The sequence below is a fragment of the Periplaneta americana genome, chromosome 9, assembly GCF_040183065.1.
Source record: "Periplaneta americana isolate PAMFEO1 chromosome 9, P.americana_PAMFEO1_priV1, whole genome shotgun sequence".
NCBI lineage: Eukaryota > Metazoa > Arthropoda > Insecta > Blattodea > Blattidae > Periplaneta > Periplaneta americana.
The window spans coordinates 113,119,262-113,145,705 of record NC_091125.1 but is presented as its reverse complement, the minus strand read 5'-3'; the positions used below and the strand labels follow the sequence as shown (position 1 = coordinate 113,145,705).

Genomic DNA, 26,444 nt, shown 5'->3' with positions numbered 1-26,444 from the left:
TCCCTCGTATTTCCTTTAAAATCATCCTCTTCTTCATCATCATTATAACCATCAACACAGGTCATCAAAGTGACAGTGAGTTAGGACCCATAAATAATAGAATAATAGTGATAACGATTATGATTGGCCAAATTCTGATACAGTGACGTTGCGTATGACAACTTCATTTCAACTTTTCCCCAGATTCATTGTCGTAATAATGTTTGAAGCTGAATGAACTGTGAGTTTAAACGTAGGCCTGTCTTCAAATAAATAAGTAAAAGTTATTTTTTTTATTTTGCTAGAGTTATCAGTTAGCCTAAGTACAATCAGTTACCCATTGTTATCATTATACTTATTATCATTATCATCATTATTATACTTAGACTACTTCAGAGACATGAATACCTGTTTGACATACGTTTAGTGTTCTTATTTACCAATTTAAAGTTTCCCTCAGCATACTTTTCGCACTTTGACGGCCTTATCTCTACCAGGTTAAATACTACTATTGAACGAATGAGTAGAGAATTTACTTTCAAAGTTGAAGACATGAGTTTAGTTCCCAGAGAGATTTAGGGGATTTTTTTTGTCAATATCGGACATGATTTTCGAAGCACACCTGTTTCATCACAAACGGACAATGGCTCCTGGGTAGTGCAAAAGCATATCTTTTGGCAGTTAAAAGGGACATCATAGCTGACCAATTAATGAACTGAATACATGTTATGATAGGTTTAAAAAATGTTGTAATACATTATATGAAGATATGTTACTTGTCAGCTTTATAGGACCATAACTCATGGTATAGCATTAATATTTATAAACTTGCCTCAAGCGGTACTCGAACTGGACATCAAATACGTCTATGTCTATGAACTGTCAGTTCAATTTCTGGTAGCGAAGAAGGCTGTTGAATCAAGTTTTCTACGGGAATTTCCCCCATTTCTTTGTTGTCATCACCATACTGCATGATAATGATGATGATGATAATAATAATAATAATAATGATAATAATAATAATAATAATAATAATGATAATAATAATAATAATAATAATAGGCAGAAAGATCTACAAATAATATCATAAGAGATTACAACTTACAGGCTACATTAATCAATTAATTAATTATTTCTGTACAAAATTCCATATCTGTTATTAACAAATGTATGAATATTGAAATAACTAATAGTCCATAAAGAATGAATGCATATAATAATAATAATAATAATAATAATAATAATAATAATAATAATAATAATAATAATAATAATAAGAAATGTACAAATTTATTAATTCTTAAATTTAAGCTCTAAGTTCACATTTCATTTTGACTCATCTATTTACTGTAATCGTTATTATTCTTATATGTGTGTTATTCTGTGCTTTTGGTAACCCAGGATGCCTGGGCAGATTATTTCTTGGAAATAAATTATATAATAATAATAATAATAATAATAATAATAATAATAATAATAATAATAATAATAATAAAAAGCAGGAAAGTATATAAATAATGTCAGTAGGAAAACAATATTTATATTAAGTTATTAATCACTTTTTTACAGAATTATATTTATTTATTTGTATATAATAGGGCAAACCCCAATTACAATATACAGTACAAACAGTTGCTTAGAACATAAGAAATGCAGAAAAGAATATGAAGAAAGAGGTAAAACAGTTATAAATGTAACATACAGTTATAAATACAAATGAAAAGCGAAAAAAACAGATAAATACATACATGGATAAAACACACAGATATAAATGTAAACGAAAAATACAAAATAAAAACATAAATAAATACAGACAGCATGAGGGAAGATGTAAAATGTACTTACAAATAAAAATTACAGAGTAACAAATAGATTGTAATATAATTATTTAAAATCAAAAATAAGGAAACGTTTTTATTTAATGTAAGAAATATTACAATCTAGATTCCATGTTTTACATAATTTCATTGAATTTTGAACACACTTCTTATGATGCGCCTCTATGTTATTAAGGAATGTAATAATATTGAAATAACCTATAGCATATAAATATAATGAATGCATAAACCTTTAATAAACAACAACAACATCAACAATAATAATAATAATAATAATAATAATAATAATAATAATAATAATAATAATAATAGTAATAATAATAATAATATTTTTTGCCAAAATGACCTCTCTTATCTTCTGATGGAGTATAATACCAGTACCTTCGGTTATTTTGCTGCGTTAATTACCAGACAGATGGCTGATCTGCTGCGGGAAGTTGTCTGAAGATTTCTGAAATGAGAAGATTATGGGCTAGAGGATTGAGGAGAAAACATATCGTGGCCATTATTAATGGTACTATCCTGAAATTTGCCTGTAGAGACTTGGCAAACCACGAGAAACCCATCACGAAAATTGGCCCTTGGGATCGAACCTAGGATCTTCCGAATAGAATCGGATGTATTAAGACAACACCGTGTTCGGTGGTAATAATAATAATAATAATAATAATAATAATAATAATAATAATAATAATATCTTCTTAGTTTAACATTTAGGAGGAAAAGGCAAACACAGTATTCTACATAGGCTATAGCTAGCTATACGTATGCCACAGTGCACATGTCAAAATAAAACTGTCAGTTTACATTGCCACTTAATTGCATGAATGTCATTGAGTGGCACTCTCCGTAACCACTGACAATTGAGCATTAAAATAATGGCAGCTCTAAATATTTCGTACGTGTTAATTGAACTAACGTACCGTAAGTGACTGAATTGGAAAGTTGTGGTTTCACTCGAGGCAAGGATCAGGGTTGTTTCTTTAACTCGGTTTTCAGGAAGTTTTAGGATTTAAACCAGGCTTCCAGCTAGCCTTCAGGTCCCAATATCAAAATGTTACTACTAGTCTCCTAGAAGTGTAGGTCACCTTAATCATTTCTTTGTACTGTACATCTGAAATGTCTGGTATACAGTCCTGTGAGAAAAGATGTCATATGAAGTAATAAACTGAAATAATTTCTCACTGTCACTTCTAAGTGAAGACTCAGCTTTAAACCTCTAAAGAGTGACCAAGACTTACTTCAGGTCCCACCTCGAAGGATGTCACATCATTGCTTAAACCTAGAAGAATTCCTATTCCTGGAGTGTACGCCGGTATAATTATAATGCATCTCATCAATTATATTCATCTCCCTGATTAGATTTAAGAACTATACATTTTCAATTAAGAGGTTAGATACAGCTTATTTATTTATTTTTTTCAAAATTTATAACTGTGGTAGTTCGCTGTGCAGCGATGAAGCATTTCCCTCATAACTCATAATATTGTCAACTTTTCAATGTTCTCGCTCTTTTATTTTATTGCTGAACCACATGTTTACAATATCATGTTCTTTCAATTACATTTCTTAATAAATAATATATTTTTTTTATTTTGTGTTATAATAAAATACTGATATTTGACCATTTTTAATGAATTTATTTTTATCAGACAATCTATGAAGCGTGGCGTCGTGGTCTAAGGCATCGTGCCTAGGACTCGCGTTACGGAATGCGCGCTGGTTCGAGTCCTCATGGGGGAAGAAATTTTCTCATGAAATTTCGGCCAGTGTATGGGACCGGTGCCCACCCAGCATCGTGATGCACTTGGGGATCTACGATAGGTAGAGAAATCCGGTTGCGAATGCCAGCTATAACGGCTGGGGGAATCATCGTGCTAACCACACGATATCTCCATTCTGGTTGGATGATCGTCCACCTCTGCTTCAGCATGTAGCCTTGAGGCCAGCAGCCAGCTGGTAGGTCTAGGTCCTTTACGGGCTATAACGCCACGGATTACTTACTACTAATCTATGAAAGGTAGAGAGAAGTGATGTTGCGTCATATTGTAGATATGACATGCATAAATACACAATACACACACAAAATTTCATCACAGAATGTTGGATAGTTTTTGAGTTATGTGGGAAACGCTTCATTACTGGACAATGAACTGAATTTTGAAAAAAAAAAAATGTAAATAATCTTTTTAAATCGTAAAAATATCTTTTCAAATAGCAGAAGGACAGTGTTTTACACGTACTAATTTTCTTTATTGTACAAGATATAGTAATGGAGGAAAAAAAATGTTGAATATTTCCAAAATTTTACTGCTGTAAGCTGTACCTAATCCCTTAAGTTAAGATCAGCTTATGCCATAGGTCACGCTTCAAATCCTGGCAATCCTACATAGAAGTTTAGATTATCAGATGATCAAAAACGATGTCCGAATGATTTTCTTTAAATTTCCTAAACACTCGTACCACGGTTAGAAGAAAACTGAAAAATAATACACAGTGTGTACTTTTTACAAGGCAAATTCGTGACGAATGCAATAGTTCAAGTTACAAAAGAGGATTCTTTGAATTTTACTTCGACGCTTGAATTTTACATAATATGACACTGCAAAAATCAAACGAATTCTACGTGTCATGAAACATGATATAGGCCTATATATGATATACTATGCATCGGCTATATTATGATTGTAATATGTAACATAGTCATTTATAATTTTTGGACTATAATATTTTTCAAAGACGATGAAATTAAACTGCTGTAATAGAGCAAAGTTAGAATCAGATTGGCAGGGGAAACTACAATTCTCTTCATCACGATCGCTCTGAATTAATTCCAAGTACTCAATGAGAATGCATTACGTTATTAAATTGACGACTCGGCAAAATATTGAGTTGCTATCTTAAAAGCAGCCATCATTAACTATAAATACTGTAAATTAAATAATGAAAAATTGGTTTAATCTAATTTACCAATGCATATTCATAAAATAACCGAACATAGTTTTTATAGACGTTTAAAATTGAAATAGTAACAAATTGTCGCCACAAATAAAGGATACACGAAAGGCCGTGATATGGATTTAGAATTCGTATATTTATTACATTTTATATACGATGTTGAATGGGGAAAATAGTGAAATTTTAGCAATTGAAGATAGGCGCACCTCGAGAAAACTTGTGCCAAAATTTTGTCCATCAGATGTTACACTTTGTCTGCCGAGATCGGAATTCAGATCTGCTGAATAGAAATCCATCGGTTTTGTTGCTTGACTGGAAAGTTACTGTTGAATAACGTTCTGAAATTATTTCCAGTAGTAGCTCAATCATTTGATGATTTTCCAACAATTTTCGATACATAACAGGTCTCACATTTTATGTCAGTCGGTTTCCTTCATTGTCCTTATTTCACCGTTTCCCCCCATTTATTCCTATTTCATTTATCCTGCATACTTCTGTAAACTTATTAAAAATATTTACATTAATGAAAATTATGGCTGTGTTTAGCATATTGCAGTGTTTGCATGGGAAAAGTTACTCTTCATATTGGCTACGAAATATTTTTCGGAGTCTTATTTTTGGTATTATTTTCCTTCTCAAGAGGAGTAAAGATCAATAGAAACAGAGTAAATTTTCATAACCTTACAATGAGACTTTCCAGAAACAACAGGTTGAAGCTCTCATAAAAACTTCGTCAACTGGTAAATAATGTAAAGCAGAAGTTAAATACAGAAAATCAGCTGCTAATATGAAATGTAGAGCACAAAATATATTTCTAAGATTAACTTAAAATCTATACTTGAGTGCCTCTTTTACTATACTGTTGGAGTACCAACACTTTCTTAAAGAGCTCTCTGATAGTCTTCATACCATATACATCTTGTTTTCGATCAATTTTATAATCATCCTTAGTGGTCTCTCGGTTCCCGTACTGGCTGTTGATTGCTAGTTCGAACCAGGCCGAGGGTAATGGATTTAAAGGGCGATAAAATCCTGAGCATGACTTCGTCCGGGTGGGTCTCAAAACTCGTGTCATATATTACTTTACAGCACGTAAAAGAACCCTGGCTCTGATAGGGGGTTCCAGGCAACATTTATATTTAATTTCTCGCCTACATTGAATTTTTAAGTTGAAAAATCTGTGTGGTTTAAAGCGTCGTTAATAAAACACTACTAATAATACAAGTGCTGCTACTACTGATACTATATTAATAATAATGAATACTATATTAATCATACAGTAATGCTATTAACAGAGAGGATGGTTTTCTTAACAACATTTCAACTACAGTAAACAAAACTTAGTTCATAGTGGATGTATCTGGGTTGAGTTTATTAACGACAAATAGAAACGTTACTCGAAAACTTGAGAGTTTTTAAAGATATATTTCAAACTTATCGCTTATATCTTACAGTATGTATAAGCCTAGGGAGCTACACTTTTGTACGTCACTTTTCTTTTAGAATATTCACTTGTGTACAGATTTTCAAAAGTGATATCGACGTGCAGTTGTTGAGAGTTGCTTTATTATTGGGGTTCCTCCTAAGCCGTATTTGGGTTTTTTGACCTGATACTGAACTGATACATGGTGAGATTCACATTACGTGGGATCAGCGCATCACCTGGCCCTTGCGTATAAGAAATTAAAAATAATAAAAAATCCATTCTGTATGGCAGATAAATAATAGTATTCAAGTGTTAGTCAATCGATACCGTACGTCATTAACTTTTGCGTATAATAGCTACGGTACTTTTCCTGATTATTACGAGATAATATTGCAATTCTTCAAATAATTATATTTTCATTATGTAATATGTCTGCTTCCTATAAAACTAAATTTTTCTCAGTTTATATAATTACTCTGGACCTGCATGTACATTCGTAATAATTAACTCAGCTGATAAGTGAGAGAGTCGTAGCTAACACACAGAATTCACAAGGCGTGTAGCCTACAGACAACTAAAATCCTACGAATGTGTCCAAACTGGGATATGCTTCAGACCGGATTACATGTACAGTTACCCAAGCTCATTGCATATATCTAATACAGCCAAGCGAGTTTCAACATTACGTACGTGTTTACTAGAATTATGCGCCTATAACACACTACCCGCTTCACATCAAAGTTGTCTTCATAAGACTTTCAGTCCTGAGGCAAATGAATAGACAGCATCTACCTACCAATACTAGACTCAGGTGTCTGCTTTTTATTTTAAAATACTTCTAGTACGAACACGGTCTTACATTACTTTTTAATTATGTGGTTTGACCTTTTTCGGCACATGAAGGAAGTGCGTATTGCGTCTTAACGTAGAAATACAGTTAGAACCAGTGCGCACCTCTGGCGAACGCCTTACAACGTGTTTGTCACATATTTTATATCGTTACGTGACATCACGTAATATACATTTGGTACCTCCCATTCGAATGTGATGAATTTCATAGTGTTTGTGACAAGCAATTTAGTATAACAGGACAATGTCCCAATTCTCATGATAATAACAGTCGCATGTTAAACCTTTGTCACTTTGCATTACTGGCTCAAATAGATATGAATGGTTTCCGGGTTGAGTCTTCTATTAACAGATATTTCTATCAGCACGGATTAAAATGTGAATATTTATGAGATGCTAATGGCGAGATAGAATCTTAATTTGACTTATAAAGGAAGGAACTCAATATTTAACTTCTTTCAGAAAATGCGACACTGACTTTATATGTTGGGGGAACATTTGAAAAATTTCGTACCCCTGCAAGGCACGTTCTCAGTTGAAACACAGGAAATGCTGAAACAATTTGTTCAGTAAGTGTGAATACCGTATTTCGGCCAAAACAAAGATTGTCTTAATTTTGAATGACTAAGTAAATAAATAAATAAATAAATAAATAAATAAATAAATAAATAAGTAAATAAATAAGTAAATAAATAGATAAATAAATAAACAAAAGAAGTAAATTAATTAATTAATTAATTAAATACAAAAATAAAGAGTGAGTGAGTAAATGAGTGTGTAAGTGAGTGAGTGAATGAGTAAGTGATTAAATAAATAAATAAATAAATAAATAAATAAAACTTCTTTAGCTTTCTGGCCATTTTTATTTGTACTGGAGGACAGACACGGAACTTCGTAGAGTGAAGGATGGTTGTGAAATTTTTGTAAAATGATGATAGGCTAATAATATCTGGAAATAGAACACTGTTCCATCATTGTCGTTCCGTAAGTGAAATTTTGTGTATCTCTTCAGATTGATTTTAAATTAATTAAAATATGACTTAAGTGGGAATTAAAAATTGCAGGAGATGTTAGTTTAGAAATAACGTATGCGTATACTACATCTCTAATCGTACTTCTTCATATACTATGCTATATGAGCGTCTTAATCCTTACTTAGATAACGCACATACCAGCTTTGAAATATGAAACACCTGGAAGTGACGCTTAAAGACTGACCCGCATCACGTATGTGGTGGAGATGTTGTCTAATTAGTTCAGAGATGTGTTGCCGAACAGCATACTATTAGGGCTGAAATTGTGACAGGAAATATTTGATGTTGTAGTTTCGACATAAGAACACAACCATGTTTAACAACATAATGTAATTTCTTACAGCTAAATGAAATGTGCAGTCAATATCATTAAACAAATAAGACAAGTTCTAAATTCATATTTAATTAACAATTAAGTTGTTTTATATGAAACAGGCCTAATTCTAGATATTACTTATGTAAAAAACAACAATTAAATTATAAAGAATACGTAGCAAATGATAAACTAATGCATTTGTATTCACAACATTACTTACTGTCTAATGTAAAATTATAGAAGGTGAATAAAAATATAGAACACTGCTTGTAGAATTCCTGTTTTTAATTTTATGAAGAATCTCTATATGTGGGGTGAAAGAAGGAATATTTGGAACATATTTTCAAAAATTATATTTTTCATTTTTAAAGCGTCTTCCAGGTGTCTGTTTTTTAATGGTATCAAGTAATTATTTTTTCAATTTCTTTTGATTCTTCAGATCTCGATACTTACAAAAAAAAACTAATGATTTTTTTATTATTTTTAAACTATATTTTGTAAAAATTGCCTCAAATGTATGATTCCAATGTATATGTGCATTACAAACAGAAATGTTTCAGTATGCCAATTTATCAGTAAGGAAAGACTTCTTCATACCCACTTTGTCCACCATAAATTTCACATATATACCGGAGTTTTAGTTCGCTGTCTTTCGTAAAACTGTCAGCTGATAAAATATAGTTGAATTCATAGAACAATTACACAAGTTATGTACATTTTTAGTTACTGAGGTTGGGTGTAAAACTTAAATGTAGTACATAGACTTCAGTTGTTATGTAACCTGTTCCCCCTCAGAGATAACAATCTGTGTCGTCCTGGGGGAGATATGAAACTTCCAAGAGGGGAGAAAACCCCTCATCCCTCTAACGCAACTTTAATTCGAATAATAAACACTGTAAATAGCTGGGTGCTTGAATGGACCCTCATACCGTATTCTCTGAAACTCTGAATCCTAATAATGCAAAACAATATCATGCCACGAGATCATTGCATTAACCACATTCTACAAAATAACTTATGGTTCTTCTTTTCTCTCATGGTTAGAGGACGGATTTTAGCATATTTTCATGCTTTATTACTTAGTTTCAAATCGCATGCTACCATTATTTAAATGAACTTCAAGTTATTAGCAACCAAACATCAAGATTTTATAGTGCATATTTAAGGGGTTAATGCATATTTTAACTTTTAGCGCATATAAAAGCATATTTTGTTATTTATTAGCAATATGGTACTTGATTCAAGAATTTGGAATATCGAAAAAACGGAATACAGAAGAAAGCCAGACATTGGAAAACATTACAGCAGTTATGATATTGTATGTACAGTGGAAGCTCTTAAGTTCGACATCCTATAGTTCGACTGCTTACGTAGGAGAATTAGACACGCCCCTATACGGGCACTAAGGAATAGGTTTGTCATTTCAATGGGAATTGGTTCTGTGTCTTGTAGTGATACTTCTGTTAATAGAAAACACAATATTTTATTGATTAGGACATCCATATTTAATCACTGATTTTAAATTAATTAACTCCTCTTTTTCTATTTGAGAATTGTGCTGTCTGTGAGACGGAACTGTCGAAACCCACTGTGGTACTAGAAGCGCATACACAAGTCTCCGGGCGGGCAAGAAATGCAAGTACAGTACCGTATTCGTTGTTGCATAACCAATAAGAATGTGTATAAAATATCCATTTCACCTGCCACACCCACTACCCTTATTGGACTGAACTTTCAATTCTGTTCAGTCGAACTTAGGAGAGTCCACTGTATTTCAAAATGACAACATGCAGACAGTGCACTGTTGTCGGCGATTCTTTATAGAAAAAATTTCCGTGGCAATAAACTAAGCACTGCGTAATCAAACACATTGCTGACTGTACAAATGCATAAAATTGGTAAGTTATGGTGGATGAAAGTTGAGATTAAAAGAACAAAGAGATACTCAAAACAAGAAGCCGTCTTATGGTCTGCTTTGCACGTGCATAAGGTTTTGACATTTGTTACGAGAAGGCTGCAATATGATCGGCACGGAAGTTACAGAAGTGTTCATAGAATTCTTTGCGATCGCATCTTAACAATAATATAGACACGATGATGCAATTTTCTGTTTTCTACTTGCCGACGTGACAAATCGGACTATTTCATTTAATTATTGCGACAAATAAGAGAATCTTCGCCAGTGGTTAGAGTGAATTTTATTTTAGAACAGCTTAGCCGCAAGAAAATTGTTAATTTTGAATTAGTTTTTAGCCATGCTTAGCAAAAATTGTGCCAGAATTGTACTGCTTAAGCAGTAGGTTGAAGATTACGTAAGTTTAAAGGGAGATTAACCCTATACCTCCAATGACCCAATGTCAATCTCAGAAACTACTCAGGATATTCTATCTGTATAATATTTATAGGATAAAGATACAGTGTTTCTAAGAAAACTGACGTTGATTTATCAAGAAATACAAGTTGTAAAAAAAAATCTGAACTTTAAATTAATGTTGACTCACGAACGTAAATTGAAGGGTTCAGAGCCATAGCGGGCCAAGCGCCATTTATGAAAAACGGAGAAGGCAAGGGTTAAAGTTAAGTAAATATAATTTAATGAAGACTGTCATATCATTTAATTTTAATGTCATACTTTATCTTACTTACTATGTTTCGTTAAATTATGGTAATCACTTAATTTTAACTCTTGTTTACTCCGTTTTTAATAAATGGCGCTTGGCCCACTATAGCTCTGAACCCTTCAATTATAGAAGGATGAAAATTTTAAACATATATCGATAACAATACATATGAATTTGACGCACATTAAGTGATATATGTCTATTAGTTCGGTCAGAAAAAAAAAATATTTTACATAAAAGTAACAAATTGAAATAAACATTACAAAAAAAAATCTAATCTATTTTTGCAGATTCTATTTCTTGATAAATCTAGGCTACGTCGGTCTTCTTAAAATCTTGCATTTTTATTCAATACGTATCTTCGCTAGTTGCTGAGATAATAGCTCTTTAAATAAGCACATTTAACGATGCCGATATATAATAATAATAATAATAATAATAATAATAATAATAATAATAATAATAATAATAATAATAATAATGATGATTTATTTTAGCTGGCAGATGGCAGTAGATGTGGTAGGTTACAGTAGAAATCGAGTGAAGAGTATCACAGTGAAAGTTACAAAGTTATAATTACTTCTTCGCCATTTTGCTCAACATTCTAATAAACTATTTCTGCAAATGTGTTCGGACGCATATAAATTGAGCTAATTAGAGACAACGGATTGACAATATCTAGAATGATTACAGAGCAAATTTATGGCTGATATGTTGGATTCTTAAAACTACATACAGAAATTATACTGTCCTGACGCAATTCACGTGTTCAAACGTCACATAGTTTGGTAATCAAAACCACAAAGGAAACATGCTGCTACATAACACCAGAGGCGTTTCTCCATCCTGCACTCTCCTACTATAACCATTAGATTATATTAGTTTGTAATTATATTTAAACATTTCACTCGTTCTATTATAATTTTTCGTTGAACTTAGGTAAACATATAAGTAATAAAAAGTCGATTAAGGACACTGAGACCTTGACTTATAAAAAGGAAATTGTACTCCTTTGTATTGACGTAACGGCAAAGAGGTGAGTTTTTGTAATGTATTAAGACATGCATTGAAAGGATATTTAAGTGCGATATATTGAATAAGAACTAAGCTGAGTAGCTCGATCAAATTGCGAATTTGTGCAAATAAACCTGGTCTTGATCTCCAGCAAATTCCATGACCAGAATTTTGATGACAATGATTCTTTTTTACTTTTCATGATACGAATTATAAAGGGAAAGTATTGTGATACTGCAGGAATATAGCTACTTATATAGTTTCACCAAAAAGAAACACCTTTTAGTATCCAGGACATCAAAATTGTTATTTACGCTACAAGTGTTAAAAATGACATTTTATTTTTCGAGTAGAGATGTTTGCGAAACAAGACCACAAGCCGAGTGTAGCAATCCTACAAACAAAATAAAATAATTTTGAACATGAGTATGTCTTAGGGTACGTTATTTTTAGACAGCCGTTCGTCCGTTTTGGTACAGAGACAATTCTCCCGATATTTCCACTGTTGCATTCCTCGTCACTGTAACAGTAAAACCCTATAATATTAAAAGCAGACGACGGTATACTTCAGCGGTAGAGCATTCGACTGCACATAAATAAGACAAATCCTCAGCTAAAACATGATTGCCCCAATTCATTTAATTTGTGTACTTTTCTTAACCAAAAATAGTCATTTTTTAATTGGTCTGGCGTTGTTATCACCGCTTTATTGATTGCTTGCCGTGGTATAACATCTGGTGGAAAGCAATTGAAAATAGCACAAAAAGTTGAAAGTTAGTGTTAAATATTGGCCTACTCTTTGCACTAGTGTTAAAAGCACTTTTCGCCCGCTATCGCTTAGGTCTAATAGTCAATTTTTAACACACTTGCCTAGCGTTTAAATATGTACTTCTAGGAATAGCTGTCTAAGTTGTTTTGGACAGTTGTTTTGTTGGTCTGTGTGAACAGTGAATTTTTTATATTCACTATTTACGAGAGAATTCATTCGCAAATTATGCACGTAAAATATATGTTTAGTAAAAAGAATAGCAATTAGTGATGGAGGAACTAAATTAAATACCGATATATTGATATTGCAATATATTGCAAACCTAATTTCGATAATCGATATATATTGCAGAAAATATATCGATATATCGAACGATTATCGATAAATCGCTATTCCGTAAGCAAATTGCATTTTCAGGTGTACATTTACTGTATTAGAATAAAATTATTTAAATTTCAATATTCCTTTTTATCATTGAAATTAACATCATAACAATCAAACGCATAAATGTAAAATTGTAACAATAAATAATACATTTTCAATACTATATGATGTAGTTCCTAACCTAAATCAAAATTATGGTGGAGGTAAGGTGAGCATAAATGATATAGTGGGAAAGAGTTAAGTGAACTGTACATGGTTGAGTATTTGATAATGAAACACGATTCAATTATTCTAATTTTATAAAGGATTCAAGACAGGACATAGATATAATGTTCTTTTCTATCTAACAACGTAATTATTTTTAAATGGTAAGTAAACCGCACTTAGAATGTTACAAGTTTTAATAAACTTCACAGTTGATTTGATACAGTCCTTCTACAGTAAGTTCCCATTGCAAGTTATTGTTACACTCCAGCAATCCAAACAACAAATGTCACATCGATATTAAATCCTTGTTTCTCTTTCAATTTCAGAATATATAAATAAAAGTTTTGATACCCGTTTTGAGGTCAGACGGTTCCCTTTCAGGGTGGGATTTGCTCCTGCCTTGGAGAACATTAATAACAATATTAAAACAATAGTAGATAAACTTCAAGTCTGTCTCACGTTCGCACATGCTGCATTTTGAATTTAGCGCTGCATATTAAACAGATTAAATTCGAATTCCAGTCCAGTCAATTAGAACAAAGTATTGAGTGAGGTTGCACAATTATGTAACTGTCCACCTTCATTAGCGAAACTCTCTAGGAAATTATCGGAGTTGTTTAGTGTTTGTTGTTGTTGATAATGATAATAATTCCACAAAAAAAAAATACGATAAATTTATGAGAAAACCGATACATTATACGATATATTGAATCAAAATTTCGATACTGATATATCGCTATGTCGAAAATATCGGTATTTCGTTCCCATCTCTAATAGCAATAGTGTTCAGTTGAAATCAAAAGCACACGATGGAGTTTCACTTCAAGAATAGTCAGACAATTTTCTTCGTAGTTTTGTTTAGTTGTACATATGTAGATTATGCAAAAAACTGACAAACGAAACATTGGATTCAAATATATTTTAAAACGCTATATGTCTTTGTTAATAATGTGTGTGTGTATATCGGCATCTGGTTTTTTTTTTTTTTTTTTTTTTTTTTTGGTTTATTATATCACAGACACATTACATACAACAAATGTGTGTATATATATATATATATATATATATATATATATGGCAGAATCCTTAACTTGCCCTTTTTCTTTCCGACTCTACAAGCATAACTCACAGATGTCGCTAATGCCAAGAAGCGTAGATCACTTAGTTTATCAGGGACTAACCAGAGTGCACCACAGGTGGTGGGTTTACATCACGCTCGTAACTGAATGATGATGGTGAATTGTTGGGATGTTACAGTGGACGCGGAGTAACCGGATAAAACTCCGGTGTTGCCTGTATTATAGGCTTGCCCAACAGAAGTTATAAATTCGAGATCCACCAGGATTTGAACCTGGATCCTCTGGCTTAGACTATATGCCCAGCGCGCTAGCACCGCTGCTGTTCAAGTCGACGTACATCAGTGGCTGCTGATTGACTGAGGCAAGTGAGGCCGGGCCTCAGTCACTTGGCTTAACTGAAATCAAATTTTGTGTTTTCATATAATGTATTGGTTATTTGAAAGAAAGCATATATCACTGTAGAAGCATTTGAAAACTTTGATGTATATAGACCTGTTTTTCAGTAAAATTTGTTCCTGAGGCCGGGATCGCTCGTGCCAGGTCTGGCTTGTGATGTATATAGACCTGTTTTGCAGTAAAATTTGTTCCTGAGGCCAGGATTGCTCTTGCCGGGTTTGGCTTGTGATGTATATAGACCTATTTTGCAGTAAAATTTGTTCCTGAGGCCAGAATCGTTCGTGCCGGGTCTCGCTTAATTCATTTCATGTCCTTTCGCAGGCTTTGAGTTTACGCTTAAAACGTTGTAGCTGAGGCACAATTCGTCTGGCCTGGTCAGATTTCACTCGTCCCATCCATGGGCCGGCCTCAAGGGTAGAGTGGGGTGGGAATAGCAGTGGTGACTTGTCTTCCTAACTAGGCCATAAATAACAAAATTCCAGCTCTTTGGCAGGCAGAGACCCACTCGATTCTCTCCCCTTATGTCTCAGTTTATGACATATAAGCGAGGGTGTAGTACAGTAGTGAATGTGGGCCAATGTTGTAATGTATTTCGGGAAAATATAAACAGAAACAAATGAGAGAAGTAATGCTGGTGCAGTTAATTCATTGTTAGAGTGTCCTTTTTTGAGAAGAAATAATACTAAAAAGAAAGGAAGTTTTAAATACAGAGAGAACCTATCGAGATACCTACGACATCGCTGATAATTTTTCTCACACATAATCTTAAAACGCGAGTTTCTATTGCATCCTGGTATGGGCAACATAAATGGTTATGTGGTAATGTGATGCAAAATAAACTTCTCTTGGCCTTGTTTGTTGCTGTCAAAGAAAAAAAAATAAAAAGAAAAGAAAGAAAGGGGAATTTCAACACATATGGGTTGCTTCATCACACTGAAACAATCACTGAAACTCAGAGCATAACAGCTTATTTGGTGAGTGAAATTATTATTTTTCATTGATAATAATAAGAATAGACTAATAATAATAATAATAATAATAATAATAATAATAATAATAATAATAATAATAATAATAATAACACAGTAATAATGATATTAATAATATAATAACAATAATAATTAATATCATAAACAAACATTTCCTATCGGAGGCAATTAAACTAGTTGCATCTGGCCTCACCGAGGATTTCGATCACCGGCCGCTACTGACGTACATATGGTTGAATGTTAGAGAAGACCTATGGCCGTAAATCTACCAGGTTAAATAAACCATTATTATTATTATTATTATTATTATTATTATTATTATTATTATTATTATTATTATTATTTAAATTATTATGGTTTATTTAACGACGCTCACAACTGCAGAGGTTATGTCAGCGTCGCCGGTGTGCTGAATTTTGTCCCGCAGGAGTTCTTTTACATGCCAGTAAATCTACTGACATGAGCCTGTCGCATTTAAGCACACTTAAATGCCATCGACTTCTCGGCCGGGATCGAACCCGCAACCTCGAGCATAGAAGGCCAGTGCTATACCAACTATGCTACCGAGGGCGACGTTATTATTATTATTATTATTATTATTATTATTATTATTATTATTATTATTATATATAAAAATTACTTATTGTTTCGACATTCCTTTATTCACTTTATTTTGACTGCTGCGTTAACAATAATGGCAGGATTAATATGCTTGAATAAACGTGTCATTTCTGTTGTACTTAGTATTAAAACGTATTAAAGTGGGTATTAAGAAATCTTTGGGAAGAAAGCTTTAAGTTGCCAAAATAAAACTGAAATACGAAGAATTATTTGTTATCGTATTGTGAGTCGGAAGAAGAGGAGAAATATTTATTTAGTGTTGATAAAGTATAAATTGTTAAGCGTGTGAAAAACAAATGAGTTTTAAACTGAGAAGACACAGTTCCTTGTAATAAAATGTTTCTTTAGTCTGATTTGTCAAGCCATAGGGATTTTCTGACATCGGTCTTTGAAAGCAATTTTAATGGGTTTTTTAATGTCCCTTGTATTGTCGCGTATCTTACAAGTAAATTATTTATCACTATTAAGTAGTATTACTTTTTCATGTCAGTAATGCCAACTATGTACAACTTTTAATACGTTTTAATACAAAGTATAACAGAAATCACACTTGGAGAAATCTGACAAGAAGTGTGGGAACATTCTACTTAAAAGTATCTTTTATTACAGTCCAATCTGGTGACCAGGAAGCTCGAACCTAGAACTTCGAATGACTCAGCGAAAAAGAAAAAGAGGGACAGAAAGAGAGAGAGAGAGAGAGAGAGTCCTATTTGGTTTTGTTAAGTCTGTGAGAGTTCAGATGCTATTTTGAACAGGTTTGCTGTAGATTCAGCTTTCACCCTCATTTGCAGCCACCCTTGTTGCTGCCAGCGTGGGTGGAGAAAAAACAGTGACGGCGTAGAACAGACTTCGAGTTATAAACCCGATATTATTATGTTACCAAGAGCATACAGTGTCTCTACGCTACGATCATAATTTTGAATTCAGCCCAGACAAACATCCTTCAATTTGCCAGTGTGATGTTCTGTGTTGTCTCAGGTAGAGACCAATAGTCATGCCAATCCTGCGTTGCGGAGTCCCGACAATTGTCTATCCAGTGCAGTATTAAAGAGCTTAAAAACTCTAGAAAATGCACAAAACAGAATCGTGATATTATGTATAAAATATGGGAAAAGGAAGAAAAACGAGAAACGAGGAAGGAAGGAAAGAAAGAAGAAAGAAAAGGAAAATAGTAACGAATGGAAAAAAAAAATAAATTAAAATTATAAAAAGAGAGAAAGAAAAAAACCGAAGGAAATTAGGAATAAGAGAGTAGTAAAATGGAACCAACACATTAATTACCTTTGTAATAAATTACGTAAAATAATATATTATTTGTTTTATTGAGGAATTACTTGTCAATAAGTTTATTACGCACAATACACTCAACTTTATTTTAATCGGTAATTATGTATGGAATTTTAGGATGAGGTAGCTTATTTAAATCCAATTTTAATCCACTTTATTTATTACAGAAGAAAATAATTAAAATAAGTCTTCATAAACCTATTGATTTTCCACCTTAAAAATTGTTTTTAGACTTTAATGTTGTTAATATAAGACAAATTTATTATATTGTATTAATAAAATTCATACATAAAAATCGAAATAATTTTGAATTGTATTCCCATAGTTATGAAACAAAAGGTATGAATTCTTTAAGATTGTTTGAATCAAAATGCAACATTGCTACAGTATTTAATCATAGTATTAATTTAGGCCCAAGAATATATAACAAATTTATATTTAAATATCCTAATCTTGTCAATTCTAATAGTTCTAGTATTAAATTTAAAACGTTATGTATGGATTTTATGAAAATTGAAAAATTGTACATTTAAATTTATATATTCTTATTGTGTAGTACAGTAGACATAAGACAAATTGTATTATATGCTTCTTAATTTCAATTCAGGAATCCGCCCCTGAGCAGGGGTGAGCTAAAGTTTTTTCTGTTTATTTATATTTTATGTTACAATTATTAGCAAAATAAATAAATAAGTAAGTAAGTAAATAAATAAAATAAAAAATAAAATAAAGACAGGAGTAAGTGAAGTTAGAATTAAAGAAAAGAGAAAGAAGAACATAAAAAATGAGATACTGAAGGAATGAAGGGAAAAGAAGAAAAAATAAAATACAAAATAAAAGAAAACTGAGAGGAAATGAGAAAAGAAGAATGAAAGAGAAGAGGAAATAAGAATAAAGAAAGATAAACAAAGAAGTATAAAAGAAAGACTAACAAAAGAGAAAGGAGAAATAAAATATAAAGATAAACGAATGAAAGAAAATTTAATAATGAAAAAAGAAGAGAAAGGAAAAAGAAGAAAGAGAAAGAGAAGACTATAACAGGATAAACAAAATAACGGGAAAGAAAGAGAGAATGAGAAAGAAGAGAAAGAAAGAATAGAAGAGGAATAGAAAATAATGGAAGAGAAAAAGGAGAATGTAAGAGAAAAAGGAGAATGAAAGAGAAAAAGAAAAGTATGAAAGAAATAAAGAGAAAAGAAAATAACATAAAGGAAGAATGAAACAGAGAAAAGAATGAGTGCGAAACAAAAAATGAAGAAACAAGAGAAAGAAATAATACAAGAAGAAAGAAAAGAATAAGAGAAAGGCAAAATGGTAAAGAAAGAGAACGGAATATTGAAAAAGAAGAGAATGGAAACACAAAAGAGGAAGGAAAAATAATAATCTGAAGTGAAAGAACGAAAAAAAAGAAGAAAGAATAAAATCTTCAAGATGTCACCTCAAATAACAAACAAGAATGTCACTTATTTATTTATTTATTTATTTATTTATTTATTTATTTATTTATTTATTTGGTTGGTTGGTTATTTAACGATGCTATATCAAATACTAGGTTATTTAGCATCAATGGTATTGGGCGAGATGAGGCCTAAGATTCGTCATAGATTACCTGACATTCGTCTTACGGTTGGGGAAATCCTCGGAAAAAACCCAACAATGTAATCAGCCCAAGCAGGAATTGAACTCGCTCCCGAGCGCAACTCTGGATCGGCAGACAAGTGCCTTAGTCGACTGAGTTACGCCGGTGGCTCCCACTTTTTATTGAATTTCTTGTATACAAAATTACTATTCTTAATTTCACAATTTAATACGATCACGCATTACGCCAGGGAACACAGAAATTTAGAGATAAAACCTGAATAATCACAAGTTCGGTAACTCTAATCAGTGACAGCGCGATGTTTGTACATTTGTTTATTATTATTATTATTATTATTATTATTATTATTATTATTATTATTATTATTATTATTATTATTTAAATTTAAATATACAGAATACAGAATATAATTACAACAAGAGAAATGGAAATAAAATAATAAATCAATATAGAAAAGGAAATATAGTAATATTAACAAAATTTGAGGAGCGAATGAGCAGCGCTCGTGTTCGGTCGCAGTTCAAATACATTATTAATAGGCCTATAAGAGAATACACAAAATGAAATAAAATAGGAACCATTACTCATTTTTTCATTATTTCATTATTACTCTTCATGATACCCTTGGACTTTCGGTCTAAATAGATTGACGGTTTTGACTGAACGCAAAGGTTTGGAAAAACGAATTCGGAATATAGGCTATATAACCGTTTTTCCTTATATAACGAAGTTTTAACTTACTTCTGCTGGATATTAGATACTATTACAAACTAACAATCCTTGAAGAAAAGTCCACTTTTAACCTCCAACATTTCCTTATTTGCTATATAAACTTTTGTATGTATGTTAAATACATCTACGGAATGTTATACTGGTACAAAAGTTAAAAAAAAAAAACTCTTTTATTTTAAAAGTATAAAATTTTTATTTTAAGCGAGCATGACTATACTTGCGTCTTTTCCATCTGGTGGGCCTTAGACCCTGATGGATTTTGGGCAAAAGGCAATGCAGAGGCCGTTAAAGTCAGTCTTACCCTCCTCCTCCTCCACCCGTAAACCATCTAGACCGCTTCTTAAAAAACATTTCTTGCCTGCACCGGTCCTTTCTCTTTCTCTCTCTCTGTTCGACCGCAAACACACTTGCCCCCTCTCCTTTAAGCCCCCGCAACCCGCGCGTTTCAATGCGTCCATTATTTCAAGGACAAGTTCACTTAAAAAAAAAGACAGCAGGTTTCTTTTTCTTCTCTGAAAATACCAGATACTTAAAAGTAAGGGCTGATTCTGTTCCTGCATAACTACCCTTCCTGCCGGGTTGAATAGTTGAGACCCGTTCTGTAATTTAGTGGAGCGTTAGATAGGGTAGGAATTAAAAAGGCACGCGTTACCCATGACTTACATCATCCCTTAAGACTGATAGTTCCCAATTCGTTTCCTAATGGACTGCATTAATTTTTCAAAACATCTGCACAACCTCAGGTGGTACTTTTCCTTCACATCTTTCTACGATCTCGCCGAGAGACTGTAGAATGAGTAGCTTGCTTCTGCTGGTTTTGGTTCTTTTACGGTGTCCTTATCACATTTGCAGAAATGTTTAACATTTTTCAAATTAGATTTCCAGCAACGTGTAGGGAATATTCTTGCAGTTAACTTCAATCTAATAACATTTCTATGAAATATTACTTAGAGCTGTGTATTCAGGAACTCGGAGTTCAATTGGAAGGCCTAACAAGCGTCCATGAGTGTGAAGTACCCCTTAAACTTAAAGGGTTCTGTAACAAAGCTGTAATTTAAAATTGTGTATTTCCATAACTAATAAATTACTAATAAACAGGAGCGTACGCAAGGGAGAGTTACCGGGTTTGAACCCTCCTCTTGAACTTGAAAGAAAAGTGACATATATTTGAGTATTTATTTTTATTTGTAATCGTTTTCCCTCCTCTAATTTTTCACTGTCAGAGTAACAAAATCTACATCAACATAAGGCATAGTCCTCCTACCCCTTCTTCAATATATTCATCATGCCAGATTCATTCTCCATCCATGATGAGTTCCTTATTAAATTATTGTGTTTAATAATTACATTTATTTCAATATATTTTATTGTTTCAATGGATTTACTATTATGTAAAGTAAAGTGTCTTACCGATCATATAAAAAACTGATATGTGATAATTATGTAAGTGTAATAATGATACAAGCATTTTTTATTATACAAAATTAAACAGAAGATATTAAGTATTCTGTGTGTAAACAATAATGAACGATTCGTAGATTTTACACTTCAAATAATAGAAGTAAAATCTGGAATTAAAAAAACAGAATCGTATGTTAGTAATAGATGTTGCTCTGTCCAATAATTTATAAATGTACTTAAAGGAAACTGGGATACAAAATTATCATGCAAAATAATTATCCCTGAGAAAACTAACCGCAAAAGAAGAAAATGGTAGAGGACTTTTTCATTCATATTTGCTACAGACATGGCTTGTCATTTAACATTATTCATTGAACACTATTTTTATATAGATATAATTATTGTTTTCTATGATGGGAATATAATTATAAATGTATAAATGTTTATAAATATTAATATAAAGAGATAAAATTTGTTAAAAAGTAAATGATTATGAAAAAATACGTTTCAGTGATTATATAAGGATATTTATGAATATGTTCTATCAGAATATAGTATACCTAATATTAATAAATATACCGTATAATAATAATAATAATAATAATAATAATATACAAAATTTAAAATACCGATAATGTAAATTGTAAACAATTTTAATAATACCCCCCTTGACAAAATTCTGCATATGCCACTGCTAACAAATAACATTATTTAAATCTGCAGAGTAGTGCAGTTTATCACAGAATTAATCTATACTTACCAACCACAAATCCGGAATTATTAAACTTGTAAAGTACTAAGTTCAAATAACTGAAATATTGTTCAAGGTATTAGTATTTGTCATAGAATCAGTATGAGACAGAGAGAAATTAGCCGAAACACATTGAATGGATCTACGCAATGCGTAATAAATTCCACACATTGATTCTTTCATGTTTATAATAGCCTCTTTTCCATAACTTACTTTACAAAAAAGAAAACAAAAATAGTTGATCATCTAGCTATACATTTTTTGATAAGCAACCGCATCCCACTCCAGCGAACACTAATTTACGACAAAAATAAAGTAACACTTATGCTGAACTTCTTTTTAAATATGTAGCTGCCTTAACATTTCAGCACTTTCTACTCATATTTAATACGACAACAAAAAGTACGAATATCTTCATCGTATTGTTATTAGACTTTCCTGGTTAAAGATATGAACTTTTCTGTGAATGACATCACCATTGTGAATTCTCTTTGTTTTTATAGCAATTACACTGCTAACCTTAAGTGAGGAACGAGAATGTACAGAAGCAGGAAAACTCTCTAATTTAATTAAATTAATTAAGTTCGTAACACAATGACAGTACTTTCATTCCCAAGAAAAATAAGATACTAACTGATTACATTGTGAAAAGAGCAGTGTCTTCAGTTCAATTAAACATTGCTTAATTTTAACTTAGTATGCTGACCAATACATGTTTTTTTACACAATGTCAATGAATTCTATAGATGCAATTCCATGGAACTTAATTCTTTGCCTTATTAGTGGTATTTATCCTAATTATTCTTATAGAGACATTAACACTATCATAGCGATTTCCTCAAATCTCCTGTCTCTTCTTTTTTCCTGTTTTCATTTGTTCTTCGTATAAATACGTAATTTTATTCTATTTTCCTCTTCTTCATTCTGTTCTATTTCTCATTTTCATCCCCTTCTACATATTCTACTTCTTACTTTTCCATATTCTTTTTATTTTCTTCTCATCCTATCAACTTCCTTTCTGTTACTTTTTATATTTTTTGTACTAATATTTATATTTTTATATGAGGTCTAAACCTTGTTGCTGATACAGTATATATATATATATATATATATATATATATATATATATATATATATATATATAGCCACCAGCGTGGCTCAGTCGTTAAGGCGCCTGCCTGCCGGTCTGAAGTTGCGTTCGGGCGCGGGTTCGATCCCCGCTTGGGCTGATTACCGTAATGTGAATACAAGGTAATCTATGGCGAATCCTCGGCCTCATCTCGCCAAATATCATCTCGCTATCACCAATCTCATCGACGCCAAATAACCTAGTAGTTCATACAGCGTCGTTAAATAACCAACTAATATATATATATATATATATATATATATATATATATATATATATTTTTCTATCTTCAGCATCAATTTTAAAGATGTTGCTGGTTACTTGCACCGCGAAACTTTTGTCATAGAGATTCTTTGGAAATATACCTTAGAATGGTCTTTCTTTACCACGCTTGCCTAGTATAGGCCTAAATTTGAGTTTCAAGGTACAGGACTGCAAGTTTTGAAACTCGCATAATTCTTATTGTTGTCATTTATTAATATTATTATTATTATTATTATTATTATTATTATTATTATTAATATCATCATCATCATCATCATTATATCTGACTACAAAACATTAATCATCTGGAGTAAAGATTTATGTTAGTATATTTCATTGCATAATCGCAATTGTATCTCTGATTGAGGTATTGGCTGATACGTACATCTATTATTAGGCAGTACATCTCACTTGACGATATGTGTCAGGGGGAGAACAATAATTGTTTGTATGCATATGAAGTCTGATTAGTGAAATATGTAGCTAATCGGTGATGTCTGATTGGAGGGGGAAAGGAACTGGCCACCCTACCCCATTATCTCTTGGTCTAGTTGCCTCATGAGTGATGCCTTATTGATGTTACTTATGAGGTTCAAACCTGTCTTCGGATAGTTGACTAAACAACAACAATGGTAATTGGAACAATTCGTGTCATCATCCAAGTTTTTTAATTCAATAATTCTGAATAATTTCAAGGAAAAATTGTTCCGGGGCTCCGGGGCCGGGTATCGATCCCGGGACCTTTCGCTTAGCGCGCGAACGCTCTACCGACTGAGCTACCCCAGGAACTATACACGACACCGTCACAATTTTTCCTTTATATCCACACAACTCAAATGAGCTGAAAAGACGCCAGAACTCAATTATGAGTGCACACAAATGCTGTGTCACTTAAATTGTGGCTTTCTGTTAACGTACCTCCCGGGATCGATACCCGGACCCGGAACAATTTTTCCTTGGAATTATTCAAACCTTTTTTTTTACAGGGAGCTACTACCTGAAAGCCAGATTTGCATAATAGGATAGTTTCATAATAAAGTATGATTCAAATGATATTCTATGCTCCGAAATATAGATGCAGGGTAGGAAACGTACTCTTGAGCTATTCATAAGCACACCCTTATACTACCTGCGAATTTTTATATAAGAGAAATGACTGGTAAATTCTGCCTGAAGCCCTCTCATTCAGGACATGGATTTTTTACGTTCCGTAAATCTACGTACCGATATTTCCTTTCAACGAAAGCCACATTAAAAAGTTTTATCGATCTATTATCTATCATCTTCAGTCGGGTTTGAACTTTGACCTCCTGGAATTTGAATCCAGTGGCAAGGAGAATAACTAACTAGAGGCAACAGAGGATGACCCAGGATGATCTTTAAAAGAAATAAAAAGCATTTTGAATACTTTTCACTCGTGAATTGTTACATAGTATGCCTCCTAGATTTCTACACTCGCTGATTTTCTTATATAATTTGAACTGTAGATATAAAATGTACAACATCTGTTAAAGATCTTAATCTCGTTACTTTTATTCCTAACTATGCACACTAACATGTAAAGTAGGCAGAATTTTTAACACTCGCTACTGAGAAATTTCATGTCTAAGAACCATGATATTGCAATATATTTTATAGCCCAATATGTTTCAATTTTATGTGTGTTAATCTTCATGCACTGCAGTGTAAGGCCAATTATTTACCTCCCGATTTTATCCGCGATAAGAGAAACGAGCTCCGGTTTTAATTATTTAAATGTTGGCAATATAATCCAGCGAAAACTTGGAATAGTGCTCTCCCATCAAGACCACCTGCTCTCAATACAAGTACCAACATAAATTTTTTGAACTGGGAATATCTTCCAGCAGTTGTTTTCAATCTGTTTCTCTTCCTAACTATTATGTGCATCTGCTCAGAAGTGAAATGTCTTCATGAAGAAGTTCCACTGTAGAGACCAATAACTCTACCACGAGCTGAGTTATTATTTTTGTGTTTCTTAATTTGTTTTTGAGTTACTTGTATTCTGTGTCGAAGCAATGACAAGCAATTTCTAACTCACTCTTTTCTTTTTACATGTCAGTGTTTCATGGTATTACAATGTAATACTAGTATGTCGTGTAATTGCACAACGTAAGAATAAAAATAAAATAATATGGTCTGAACCTGAAATTCCTGTTTCTACAAAAACAAACTATAAAAAGATGCGAAAAATACCGGAATTCCATTGTGATGATATCGTATAATTGTACTTGACGCACAGATCAACACAATTAAGTGTTTATATTACATTCGTAATAAAAATAAAGTGACAAATAGCAGTACCAGTTCATATTTGCAATCATTGGTACTTTTGCTGCACATTGAAATGATATGTCCACTTGCAAACTACAATAGAGCATCGATTATCCGAAACAATTGGGGACGGGGGGTATTCGGATAACTGATTTTTCGGATAACCGATCATTTACGAAAACAAATTGTACAGGTGTCATAGGAGTAGTATGAAACAAAGAAAGTCTGATGTTTAACACAAAACTGTACATTCAGTATATATTTTGTATCACACGTCTTACAAATAACACAGAGAACTGACTCTAGAGTTTAGAAAAAGAAGTCCATTTTTTTTGGCTTCAGAGCTGATACTCGTTTTTTTGCCCGTAAATCTCGCAAATAGTGCTAGCGAAACTTCTACTGTACATGGCGCACGCGTAAATTTGAATTTGCCGACTGAAACGCTTTCGGTTAACAGATATTTCGGTTGATCGGTATTCGGATAATAGATGCTTTACTGTAATACCAA

The 26,444-nt window shown here is 32.4% G+C and overlaps 1 protein-coding gene and 1 non-coding gene across 3 annotated transcripts in view; one reads left to right on the top strand and one right to left on the bottom strand.

Annotated features, from left to right (window-relative positions):
• Ca-beta (Calcium channel protein beta subunit) overlaps positions 1-26,444 on the top strand; it is an 828,959-nt gene that overhangs the window by 135,546 nt on the left and 666,969 nt on the right. The window lies entirely within an intron of this gene.
• Positions 24,358-24,431, bottom strand: TRNAS-GCU (transfer RNA serine (anticodon GCU)). Its single transcript has one exon. It is a non-coding gene; the product is annotated as a tRNA-Ser (tRNA).